Here is a 13,796-nt window from a genome sequence, read left to right as displayed (position 1 = left end):
CTAAGGTATAAAGCTCCTATCTTGTCTATAGTATATTTAGATCTAGTTTTAGGATGTTTTCTCCATATTTTGGTCCAATAATGTTGGTCTTTGCGACTTGGACGTCCCATGTGGGCAAACCTTCCAGATCTAGGGTCTTTAGGGGACTTCATGGCATAAATGTGCCAACTTTATGGCCATGGAAGTCCTATGCAACTTGTGGACCATCTTTTTGGCCTTTTGAGCCAAGTAGTTTATGCATGGAAGTAAAGATAGGAACTTTACATGACCAAGCGGTCCCTAGAGACCCGATCTATGACCCCTTGGTTTTTCTTAAAGTTTTGATGGCTTTTGGAGTTGGATCTAAGCCATTTTGAGTTAGGGTTAGACTTTTAATTTTATATACTAACAGTAAGACTGACTTTTCTTATATATATATATATATATATATATATATATATATATATATATATATATATATATATATATATATATATATATTAGACTTTTAATTTTATATTAGGGATGAGCAGTGGAAGCGGGTACCTATTTTCGGAACCAGAACCGCCTCAAAACTGTTGGTTCTGCAACTGGAACTGCCTTAGGCAGTTTTGGTTCCTATTCCTAAAGTCTAGGAACCGCCTTAAGCGGTTTCGGTTCCAATTCTCATTTTTACAAAACCGATACCCGCTGGATAACTGTCGGTTCCAGTTCCAATACCGGGTACCCGGAACCGGTACCGACGGGTACCCGCCTTTTTATAAAACAAATATATTTAATTTTTATATTTTGGTGCATTTGTATTAAAGAATTAGGGTAAAGAACTTATACCGATTACCTTAGACCTGATTCGTTTTTAGGGTTTATGATTTTCATTCCAAAAAAAACGTCGTCTTCTCTTCTCGTCACTCTCCTCTCTCCCCTCTCAAACCCATCCTTTAGTTAATCGAAGCTTCAATCGCTCCAGACTCCAGTCATCATTCTGTTCAATCCAAGCTTCAATCGAAGGTTCAGTTTGCACTTCAATCTCCAAGCTTCAATCGAAGCTTCAGTCGGCACATCAATCTGTTCCAGAAATTGAAATTCACTTGTCTCCCTCGTCTCTATGTCTCTCAATCGACACTTCAGTCGACACTTCAAGGTGGACCATATCGCTCTGATCATCCATATTTATGCTCTCCCTCGTCTTCCTCGTCTCTCTCATCTTCAAGGTTAGATTCTCAATCATAACTCTAAAATATGATTGTATCTGTTGACTGTGAAATTGGATATCTCGATTATCGATTTCTTAGGTTGTTCAACCTCCATCTATGAATCTCGATTAGATTATTAAACTGTTAGTTTTGATCTTTTTGTTAATTTGTCGAGTCTTTAGGCTGAATCTTGATTTCCATCTGTTAATTTTTTTTTATTTCCATCTGTGAATCTTGATTCACTCTTAATCACAAATTAAATATGTTTGATGTATGCAGGATCTACCGAATTAACATACGGTTGATTATCCAAGTCTCCAATGCATGATGATGAAACTGGTTAGCAGGTGAATCGATCCAAGAGCAGGTGCAGGTGCACTCTCAAGGATGACATTATGCAGGTTGCTTGGAACACCAACAGACCAGTAGGTTACTTGGTGAGATACATATTGATATTTAGATATTAGTTAAATATATACTCATCTTTACTTGATTTTGGATGGTTGACTATTTTTTTGATTTCAGTCATCATATGGGTTTGTGCCTTTGCGGTTTGCTTTGATTGGTGTTTCGTTGTCTTGCTATTATGACACTTAATGGAAGGTATTTGTACATACAAAACCTCGATTATACTTTATGTTCTATTATTTTTATTAGTCATTATAAAAATATATTCTATTCTTGTTATCAGTCATTACAAATTGGCTTTGACAACTTATAATTACATGTTTGGGCGGCTTATTAAAAGTTAACTAGGCATATGCGTGTACCTAGAATGAAGATACAGCAGGTTCGTTAATATGATGTTAATCTTTAAATTATTTGGTTTATGAATTGGTTTGTTATCTGTTTTCTAGTGGACAGATTCTAGTGTCTCACTAGTGATGGTATGTCAAATTGGCAATTGATTTTTGTATTAAATCTAACATTAGTTTATCTTTTCATCCAAGAAGTCATGTCAGAATATCCAATTTCTATATTTTTTTTTACTTTTCAAATGAACCGTTCCAATGTTCCAATCTATGAGATATTGTAATCTCAACAAAATGATTTGTGAATCACATACTAAATCTAATCTTATATTCGTTCAGTTTGAATTGATTTAACTAACAAATAGTCAAGCATTTTTGAGGGTTTATATTAGTATCTGATTGATAAATCTAATGTTATATTCGTTAACTTCTGATGGTGTTCTTCTATTTACCTTTACAGGAATCTTAACAATCACATACTAAATCTTATGTTATATCCATGCAGTATACTGTTCTCGACAGATGAGTCGACAAGATCAATGAATCCAATTCAAGGCTATGATGTTTTTGATGTGTTGTTTTCATGTGGTTGTTTTATGTTTATTGTTCGTAATTTGTCATTTTTGTCATCTCTACTTATTAAATTTCACTTGATGGCAATTGTTTTCTATGACGTTTTTTAATTGTGAGAAGTGTTTTTAAAGTTTAATAGGTGGTTATGTAAAAGATCAAGTTTTTATAATTGTTTTATATTCATAACATTTCTAATTCGGATGTTTGTAAACGTTAATATCCATGCCATGTAATCTATAATTTATAATTAAAAATTTTTATATTTAAGAAACTGGGTACCCGGAACAGGAACCGGTTCCGATGGTTCCGGGAGTACGATTTTCTAGGAACCGGTGTATGCGGTTCCGGTTCCAATAACTTATGAACCGCCGGTTACGGGAGCGGTTCCGGTTCCAGCTAAAATAGGCAGGTATCTGGTTATGCTCATCCTTATTTTATATAGTATAAGGATGTATTTTAACTTTTTAAAATACTAAATGGTTTAATCTTTTAATAAATTAAACTTTTAATTCAGTTAAATTTAAACCATATATGGACTTATCAATTCTCTTTTAATTAAACACTTAATTAATAAAATCCATGAGAGTGTATTTTTTAAACTATTCAAAAAACCAAGGTTCTAAAATTTAAGATTTCAAAATTAAAACCTTTTAATCAAATTTTAAATTATAAAACCCAATGATGTATTTTAAAACTTTTCAAAATATTAGGTTAAATCTAAAATCAAAATAATCTTATTATTATCCAAATTTAACCAAATCTATTAATTTTGATAAGGATATAATGTAATCTTTCAGAAAATTTGATTTTAGGCTTTAAAAAGGAAATAAGGTAATTATCCTAATCAAGACTAAATATGAAAATCAAAATTTTAGGCAAGTGACGAGTCAACTCGTCGAGTTCAGCCTCCAGACAACAAAAAATTGTTTTGTTGTTCTTTGGACGGTTCACTCTTGCATCAATTCAATTGAATAACATCCTAGGCTCCGATACCACTGATGGGTTTTGAGCATATCTACATTGCTATGTGATCATGGAACCCTAATTTCTTTTGATCTAAGTTTTTCTCTATCGAACATGCAAATAGATCTAAGCATTGGCAGAAATTCCAAGTGCTTAGGGGTCTTTATAAAGTTGTGGGTTGCTAGGGTTTCTGGAGGAAACCCTAATTCCTGCTTAAGGCTTAAGCAGCCCATGGACTCTTAGTTATGAGGCCTTGGAGGAAATCTATAGGGCCTCCCTATATTATTTCATCCACTCCTAATTAAGGAGTCCAATAGCACAATTCTGCAACTATCATTGATTAACCCTTCAGTTATTAATCAGTCCCTTTCATCCCAAAATTAATATCAAATTAATTTCTGATTAAACACCAATTAGTAATATGATCTCCAAATAATATATTAATCTTATGATATATTAATAAAATCATTTTTGAGTACCAATTTATTATTTCAAATAATAAATCCTACTCTTTCTCCACCAGTCATAATGTCAAGTTGCATGAGTGAAGGCAACCCAAAAGGACCATGATACAATCAAATCAAGTACATACCAATTATAGTTTTGGGTTAAACACCTAATCCAACAGTGGGAGCATAATTGTTATGTTGATATTGAATGCTAACAATACCATTCATAGGGAACAATGTCTCTAGTTTGTAAATTTCAAAAGTTAGGGAACTGTTTCACAATGGTGGACTTAAGGGAATAGGAACTCATAGTTCATAATGAATCTAAAGGTTTAGACCGTATAGTTTAATAGAACTTAGTCAAAATCATATATGAATAATGAGTTGAAATGTTTCAACATAGATGATTCTATATGGAAGTATTATAGCAAAAGATTAAACATATATCAAATCCTTATATATGATATAATGAGTCGAGTCCCATATGCTCTAGATATAGGTTCAATTACATATGTTATAGTATTCGCTTATTTAAAATTTTCAAATGCACTAAGAATTGTGAGAAAATGGACTAGATTTTTAAGTGACTAGAGTTATTAAGCAAACTGTCAAGAACATTATGAGGTGTATTGATGATTGGTTGCTTGTGGACATTTGGAAGTATCAGTATTGTTTTGAAAGGACCATAGTGACACGTTTTGGATTAAGATGATTCTCGATCATAATTGATGGTCATATGGAAATATGGAAATGATTCCATAAAGGGAGATGAGCATATGGAAATGTTTCCATAATAAGAGTTGGTTATAAAATCTATATATAAGTTGGAAAATTTAATGAAAGAGAAGTGTTCAAGGAGTTTGCCTTGAATTTGAGACTTCAAACCACGAAATTGTTCTGAGTAACAAGTTCTAGTGGAACACTGTGTAATATCGAAGGCTCGGTTTCTATGACTTTAGAACTAGGGATGGCAATGGGTACGAGTATACCGGGTTTCGTGTTCCCCATCCCCATACCCGAATCTCGATCCCGATCCCCATACCCGACCTCATCCCCATCGGGGATTAGAAATCTATCCCCATCCCCATCCCCAATGGGTAATTGGGGATTTTCCCCATTACAAATTTTTGAACTTTTATGAAAAATAACTCATAATTATATATTAACCAAAAAAACAAAAACTAACAGAACTAATATAAAATACTATAATCACTGAATGTCTTCAAACACGAATAATAACATTCAAGGTTATAAATTAAATCATTTTTTGCAAAAAAAAAAGACATTAAAAGTCTTCCCAAAACTATACGTTTGATTATTAAAAAACCTTACTTTGTCTACTGAACATTTGCCTATGCATTATTAAAAATAAAAACATAAGTAACACTATATATATCGGGTACCCATCGGGGCCGGCTTCGGGTACGGGTATGAGTACCCGACATGTAGAACCATCCCCATCCCCATCCCCGGTCAACTCGGGGATTTACCCGGTCAACTCGGGTTAGGGTTTCGGGTACCCATCGGGTACGGGTTTTTTTGCCATCTCTATTTAGAACCTTTATATCTCAGAAGGTTAATGCATGTAAAGAAAAAATTCCACTACATCTTAGATAGCAATGAGAATTAGGAATTGTGAAATGACCATCATTGGAGTAATGTCTAGTCAAGGAAAGGCTATAAAGAGACATAGTATGTGTGTTTATAACATGACATGACTGATGTTACTTAATTTAAGTAGTTAATTCATTGCACGGAACAATCTACAATAAATAAATTTGTAATTGCTATGGTGATTAAATAATAGGGATTTATTTATAATCAAAGTGTTTGGTGTCATAGTTGATTAATTTATTATTGTGTTTCACTTTTCATGTTTTACTTCCTGAATATTTTTTTTATTCAAAATTCCACAATCATTTATATATTTGGAAGTAAGTAGTGAATTAAGACTATCATGAATAGTTTGATGATTAAGATTAGACATTGCATGGGGATTGCTGCAAAATTCATGAGTACTTGGGAATGAAGATTTTATGTATTGGATAAACCCATGATTACAAATTACTTCATGGATTCAACCGCAAGTAATTCTAAGATGATAATATCTATTATTCTTAAAGTAGAGATATATAACTCACATTTTACAAATCAGTTGCGCTTTGGTTTACTTAAACGTATCTCGTAACTGGATGTTATAAATGGTTATTCCATGTATGATTTGGTGAGTAAAAGGTATGACTATATAGTCAATATAATTCATTCCTTTTGCCAGAATAAGGAAAAATGATATATTTGGGCCCCTTGGTGATTTGAGTTGATCACTAAGAACTAGGCCTGAGCCTAAATTGATGTGTTCGCTTTTGTATTCTAAATTTGATCATTAAATCGGAGACTAAGAAACAAACAAATGAACATGATGTTGATCATTTAATCCATGACTTTGTTCATGTGGTATCTTGAAGAATGAATGAATAACTAATCACTTATCTTATGGCTGACAATTGTTTTCAATCAGAGTTTGGTAGTGGCTTTGAAAAACACTCTTTGTTGTTTGGTTATACTTGTAATTGTAGTTATAGACTTATCCAAGTAGGAGACTGTTGGATTAAGGTGTCTAAGCTTATAACTAAATTGGTATAAACTTACAAATAGAAGCTTAGTCCTTTTTGAGTTGCCCTCATAATCAAAAATAGCTAGAAATGATATTAGGAGAGAGAAAAAAATGATCTCTTAATTTATTATGTGATTAATATCTTAATTGGAAATAAATAATTAATTTGTTAATTGTTATTTGATTAATAAATTAACATGAGATCACTAGTTAAATAATTGATTTATTAATTGATAAATTAATGATAAATCAATAATAATTAATTCATTATTAATTAAAATTAATCTGAAATTAATTTTAGATTAATTGGAGTTAGATATGATGTGCACCAAATGTAAAAAAAAAAAATTGTTTAATAGTTGAACAAAAGAAGCAATGCTAATACCATCCATAATATGGATGGTTTTGGCTTCATTCATAGGGTTTCTAGAAGCCTTCTGGATGCAGATAAGAAAATGATTTGGATTAAGATTAAATATATTATTTAATTAATTCAAATTTGGATTTGTCAACAAATTTTGTTCATAACTTTAGATACAAGCTTGGGAACGAAATTCCTATCGCTCTCCTCTTCCTCATCTTCATTCTAGGGTTTCTAGGGTTTTGGGTGTGAGACATTAGAGGTATCATTTTTTTTATGCTTGTTGTCTAAAGACACAAAATAAAGGATCAAAGATTTATTCGCTATAATAAATTTAAAGGTATGTAAACCCTAAATTCATGAATTTCGATTCTCATAGAGTTCCTTTAGGGTTCGTGAACTTCATAGTATGTTGCTATCAATTAGAGAAAACATAGATGTTGCATGTGAACTTAAGTGTTAAAATTTTTTGTTTTACATGCTTTGATAACTTATAATACCCACAACGATGTGCCCTGGACGATCGTCCTTATCACCCACCGTTTACCGTCTGGACCAAGCCTACCGTGTCCATGAACAACCTTTGATTTAGAAAATATATAGAGATTGTTTTATATTTTTTAGATGGACACCTTTAGTAATTTTTTAAATACACACTCTTATAATTATTAGATAAATATTACTATAAATTTTCAATTAAACTAAATCACTATAAATTATATCAATGATATGGTAAACAAACAAATTTTTTTATTATAGATATCAAAAAGTACACTAAGGTTATAATCATTTATGTTAACAAAATAATAAAAGGTAAAATATGAAAAATGAGAAAAAAAAGCTAAAAGGAAATAGAAAAAGTCAAACCCTAAAAATAACAAAAATAATATTAACAATTGTTGATTGAAATCACGTCTTGAACACCGTAGAACATTGACTAAGGGGGTGTTTGGATAAATAGTTTTTAGCTTATTAGCTTATTAGCTTATTGCTTATTTGCTTATTGTGGTGAGAATAAGCATTTTTTTTAAAATGTGTTTGGATTAGCTTATTGGGGTGTGAATAAGCAATAAGCAATAAGCATTTACGTGTTTGGCAAAAGAAAACAACTTATATGACTAAAATGACTAATAAGCAATAAGCATTCCCCCCCCCCCCCCCTGCTTATTAAAATCAGCTTATTTTGCTTATTACTACCGCAATAAGCTGATTTTTAAAGACTCCTATCCAAACACTTAAATTTGCTTATTGCGGTGGGATTAAGAAATAAGCAATAAGCAACCTATTTTTTCCCTATCCAAACACCCCCTAATTGAGATTTTTAAATACGATTAAATATTTGATATCGAAGTTATACTTGTCTTGTACGATATTAGTGACAACCAAACTTGCTAACCAACTTTTTTCAATTCATTAGCCTTGTCACGTGCATTGTACATTTATGAATTTGAATCCTATTTGCGCCACTATCATTTGGGCTTGTTAGTGATTAGGGTTTAGACCTAAGATCTTTAGGGTTTACATTAGGTCTCTTATGTAATCCTATTTATATGAGGTTTAACTTCACTATTTATGAATGAAACAATCTATTATCTTACATGGTATCAGAGCTCTAGGTTAACACCTTATTTCTGACCACAGCCCGTATCCGCCGCCGTCCACCTCCGACAACCTTCTCTAATAGTCGTTAGAGGTGCCGTCATTATGTTCCTTATTTTTCTGTATCTACTCTTCTCCGCCTAAATAATAAAATAGGTGGATGACACCAAACTAGAGCCCTTTCATCGGCTTCTTATACTGCCTTGTCTACTTTTGCCTCCTCCTGGGCTGGCCACTTCTTCTAATCTGTAGTCTTTTCTTTCTCTATCAACATTGCAGTCGTCGATCTCGTCAGTATTGGCTCCGTCCGCCGCAGCTCAAGCCCTCTTTCTTTTTCGCTACCTTTCTCCGGATCCCTCTGCCACCGGTTGCATGATCGTTATTGCCGCCGCCGCTCATCTCTTCTTATACAAAAGAATTGCGGTTGTCCGTCGCTTCTTCTCTCTCCTTATTCGACAAGCAGTTGTTAGATGTCATCGTTATAGCTCTGTCACCGCCGTTGTCACTGTCTTCATTTATGTTTTTTTTATTTTTCTAGTTTATTCGTCTCCGATCGATCAAACTGCGGAAGTATGTTAGTAATTAGGGTTTAGGCCCAAACCTTTTAGGGTTTACATTAGATCTCTTATGTAACCCTATTTATATGAGGTTTAGCATCACTATTTATGAATGAAACAATCTATTATCTTACAGAGCTCTCCTAACAAAACAATTAACTTTATGAGGGATAAAATAGTTTCATTTGAATTTTTCGACATCAAGATCACATAATCTTTTGCTTAATCACATTGATATTGACCACAACGAACGAACTAGAAGTAGCAAACGACCACAATAAACAAACTAGAAGTACCAATTAACCACGATCATGTATAACATTGTGAGGAAAAAGTCAGATCAGTAATGTGGGCTAAACAGTCCAAAAGTTTGGCACATTCATCAACATGTTTAAGAACGTGTTTGACATAGAGCAATTATGAGTTTTTAACTTTTAGTTTTTTTTTTAAACAAAAAAAAAGCTTTGGCAATAAGCTTTTAGCTTTTATTTCAAAAAAAATTGAATGAAAAAGCTACTTCAAGTAGTTTTTGAGAGCTTTTAACTTTTAGTTTTTAACTAATTTATACATTAAAAAATTAATAATTACTTTTGTCTTATGTATTCAATAGTGGTGCTATAACGGTTAGCGGAAGTAAGAAAACGTTATTTTAAAATAGCGGTGGCGCTATTAGCACCGCAATTTACCGCGATTATGGTCACCGCTATAGCGGCGCTATAATCGTATATGAATAAATTCCATTTTTGGCCTATTTTACATAAAAAAACATTTTTTTGTATCATTCCATTGAATAAAATTGTTTGTTCTTAGCCCAAACCAAACCTTTTGTGTCATTCTATTGAATAAAATTGTAATTTTGTGACTGTCATGACTTCCATTGAAACCATGTATGTGTTGTCTTGCTAATTGTGTCGAAAACTTCAAGTACTACATTATGATTAACTATCAAATTACGTAATCATTTCATTTGATAACTGTAATTGTGTTAAAGTATGATAAAATAGTAAGTAGTGCATATGTTTTCTTGTTGACTGTGTTGAAGTATGACTAACTGGGGCATTGATAACTGGTTTATGAAGTATGATTTACTAATTATGATATGTGAAGTATGATCAACTAAATATGATATGTAATTATGATTTACTGATTAACAAATTAACTGGATTACGTTGAACTTTAAAGTATGATTTACTGTTTAATACTTCAATATATATAAATTCTAAATAATATAAAAAATGCTATATTACCGCTATACCACCGCGAGAACCGCGATTTCAAATAGCGGCTGGTGACCGCTATTATATTTTTGACCGCTATAACCGCTTAGCTTTTATCAAACATTTTTATATAAATAAAAGTTATAGCTTTTAACTACAAGTTATCAACTTTTAGCTACTGGTTAATTTTGTTAAACACTTAGTATGTGTGCCAATTCAATAAAATTGCAATTTGCAACAATTAGAAAAGACGGTCATCAGAAAATTGCCAATTATCAATAACTTGCACGTTGTTTCTAACGAAAAGAGAGACAATACTAATTAGAGACTTTAATATATTGTATATGCAGCGTATCTTGTTTGACTTTAATATCTTGGATATGCAACTTATCTTGTTTTCATTAAATTACAAATACCAACAAAAATGAAATCCCTTATGACGATTAGGCCAACCAACACAAGAATCAAAGGACAAATTAAAAGAACAGGAACATTAATTGCTAACATCAATCACCAATTCTACGTAAAAGTTGTCTAGACTTTGTTTAGATCGTACGGTGTGGGGCGTGTTATTTTTTGTTGTGGCTGAATTGACAGCCCATAACGCCGTTATAACATCAAAAACACCGCCCTCTTCTTATTGCATCTTGTTGTGGTGCTTTTTGTTATCTCCATGACAAGAAGAAACGTGATCATCTATTGGCTGCCAAATTATCTCTCTCTATCTCTCTCCTCTTAACATGGTGTTATAACACAATGAACAACACCCCCTCATCTTGTTGTTTCTTGTTATAACACCACTTTAAATTACCCATACAATATGCTCTTAACCATGCATTTCATTACGTAAATCATGAACCGAGAGCCTAGGAGGTTAATCAGTAGTATATTATACCGTGGACAAATATGCCTTTTATTTTATGTTATAAATAACAAAGCACACAAACTCTTGAGAGTTAAATGAAACCTTTATCGATAACTTTTGTTTAATCTGTCCGTTATTTACATTGATGCATCATTCTACATAAATTCAACTCTATAAAAAATACTATATAATGCATTAAATCCTATAAAGTTCGATGGAATATAAGTATACTAGTCGAATCTCGCGCGTTGCGTGTGAATATAATTATTTAATTAAAATAATAGCTTTTAAAAAAATATGATTTCATATTTATACATGTAAAACCAATATCAATAGCAAAACAAACTCTATAGTTAACATATTAGTTTTATTAATTTTAATAAATTTATATTATTAGTTATTTTCTCTATTAATTAATAGTTTTATACATTGTTTTATGTTGTGCGAATTATATATCAAACATATATTGATTCCTAGATATAAAAAATCAAATTAGTATGAAAAAAATAAATACTACAATTTTTGATGAGTTTATAAAACGTTTTAAGTTGTGAAATTATATATAAAACGTATGTCGGTTTGTATATATAAAACAAATAACGAGTAGTATGAAAAGACTACGGCTTTTAATAAAATAAAAACACTACAACATTATAACATTTACATTAAACAAAACTTATTAAACACTTATAATTCATTCAAAATGAATATTTAAAGATCAACATACATTTGATATATAGAAACATTGTTATAAAAAATTTGTGTTGAAATAACCATTAATACGATAAAACTTATTTTTTTCAACTCTTTCATTTTGAATCACAAATTTTTTCAAACATATGATTTTTTTAATCAAAACTTACATATATACTATTAATATAGCTATAATGTGTATAATAAATAAGTGGAAAATAAAAAAACATTACACATTAATATCCATAAGTTTAAAAAACTTTTGAATGTGGTGGAAAATATAGAGGCAAATTACATTAAATTTGAAATCATAATCACATTTAAATAAAAAAACAATTGAGTACGTTGTGGTTGAAGTTTTAAACTCTTGATTTGTGCCCAATAATGTAATATAAATATTAACAATTATATGTTATAAAAACAATATTATAAGTACATTGAAATAATAATTTTTATACTAAGTTGTAACTAATATTATAATAATTTTAAGTATACGATAAGAAATATATAAAAAATTGTGTTTGAATCAAACTGAATTAAGTTTTTGATTTAAAATTATTTTAAACTATACTTATTTTAACTAATTTAAAATTTTGATTTAAAATTATTTTAAACTATACTTATTGTTAGCTAATTTATAAATAATTTATTTGAATATTTTTTTATTCCCTATCTTATTATTATTATTATTATTATTATTATTATTATTATTATTATTATTATTATTATTTCAAATAACAATAATTTATTAATATAATATAATATATTATTTAGTTTTACGTTATTTTAAACAATTATTACTTTTTACTGATTAAAAACTACTTATTTGAAAGTTTTCATTATTATATTTAAACAAATCTATCATAATTTTTTTTATTATAATTTCATTTTTTTTCTTAAAGCTATGAAACAATGGAAAAGAATGAACTATCCAAATAAAATGGTAATTTGAATTTCAAAATTATAGTAATTGTTATGTACTGCGACATATCTTAAAAAACAATATGTTAAGAGTGAGTTAGGGGAGGAGGAGTGTTATACTTGAGGTACATTTTGATCACTAAAACTTTCTAATGAAAATATTAATATTTTATTTATTTTACTTTTCCTTTACGATAAAGAATGAATAGAAAAAAGGAAATTGACAAATGTAATAAGATAATTTATTTTTATTACTATAAAAACATTTAAAATTGGATACATCCATATAAATTTTGGTAGAACTTAAAAAATTCATTTTTATAACACACATAATTATTGATTTTCAACAACAGAGTCATATCATATTAAAACTCATTCGTTCTAATTCATCTTTATCACCAACAATTTAGAATAATAATTGTAAACTCCTTTCATCAAAATCAATTATAAAAAACTTCATCAATGTTATTTACAAAATAAGCGATAGAAACTAACTTAGTATATACATAGCATAAAATACATGTTGATTAATGTTCTCTTATACATAAAATATATTTTCTTAACATAAAAAGAGAGAGAGACAACATAAAGATACATATATGTTAACAAAGTTAATTGCTCTAACTTATAAATAGCTTGATGATTGATTTACCAAAAGCTCTTGAGAAGTAATTATCAATTCCACTTCATTATCCTATGAGTATAGAAAGATGCATAACACATAAACTTAAAAAATGATCCCAAGTATACATTTACAAACATACCTAAATTTGAACCTTTGCTAATATCTAAAACTTTACCTGCACCAAATTCGAGTTTACATTAATTTATATTTGTAAAAGTTACAATTGCTTTCTTACATCCATGGAACCACTCATATAACTCTTCAAACCCTATAAATATAATATATCATTTTGTGTTGACATACATGCAATATGTAATCTATAAATTTCTTATATAGCTATGCTAAATATTTTATTTAACTCATCAATTAAATAGCATGATTTGAAGAGTTTTAAGAGTTACAAATCATAATACTTCAATTAATCATAAATTAATT

At 30.0% G+C, this 13,796-nt stretch overlaps 1 long non-coding RNA gene across 6 annotated transcripts; it reads left to right on the top strand.

Moving 5' to 3' along the window:
• Positions 1–805: 805 nt before the first annotated feature.
• LOC111909148 (uncharacterized) lies at positions 806–2,694 on the top strand. Of its 6 annotated transcripts, XR_002856107.3 has the most exons (4): positions 812–1,190; positions 1,452–1,775; positions 1,864–1,962; positions 2,430–2,694. It is a non-coding gene; the product is annotated as an uncharacterized LOC111909148 (long non-coding RNA). The 6 variants fall into 6 exon arrangements; XR_002856105.3 differs by lacking the exon at positions 1,864–1,962; XR_008224367.1 differs by having other exon boundaries at positions 1,864–2,694.
• Positions 2,695–13,796: the final 11,102 nt, after the last annotated feature.

Source organism: Lactuca sativa, chromosome 5, assembly GCF_002870075.4.
Source record: "Lactuca sativa cultivar Salinas chromosome 5, Lsat_Salinas_v11, whole genome shotgun sequence".
Lineage (NCBI taxonomy): Eukaryota > Viridiplantae > Streptophyta > Magnoliopsida > Asterales > Asteraceae > Lactuca > Lactuca sativa.
Note: the sequence above shows the minus strand (reverse complement) of the source record. Positions and strands in the feature narration are given on the sequence as shown.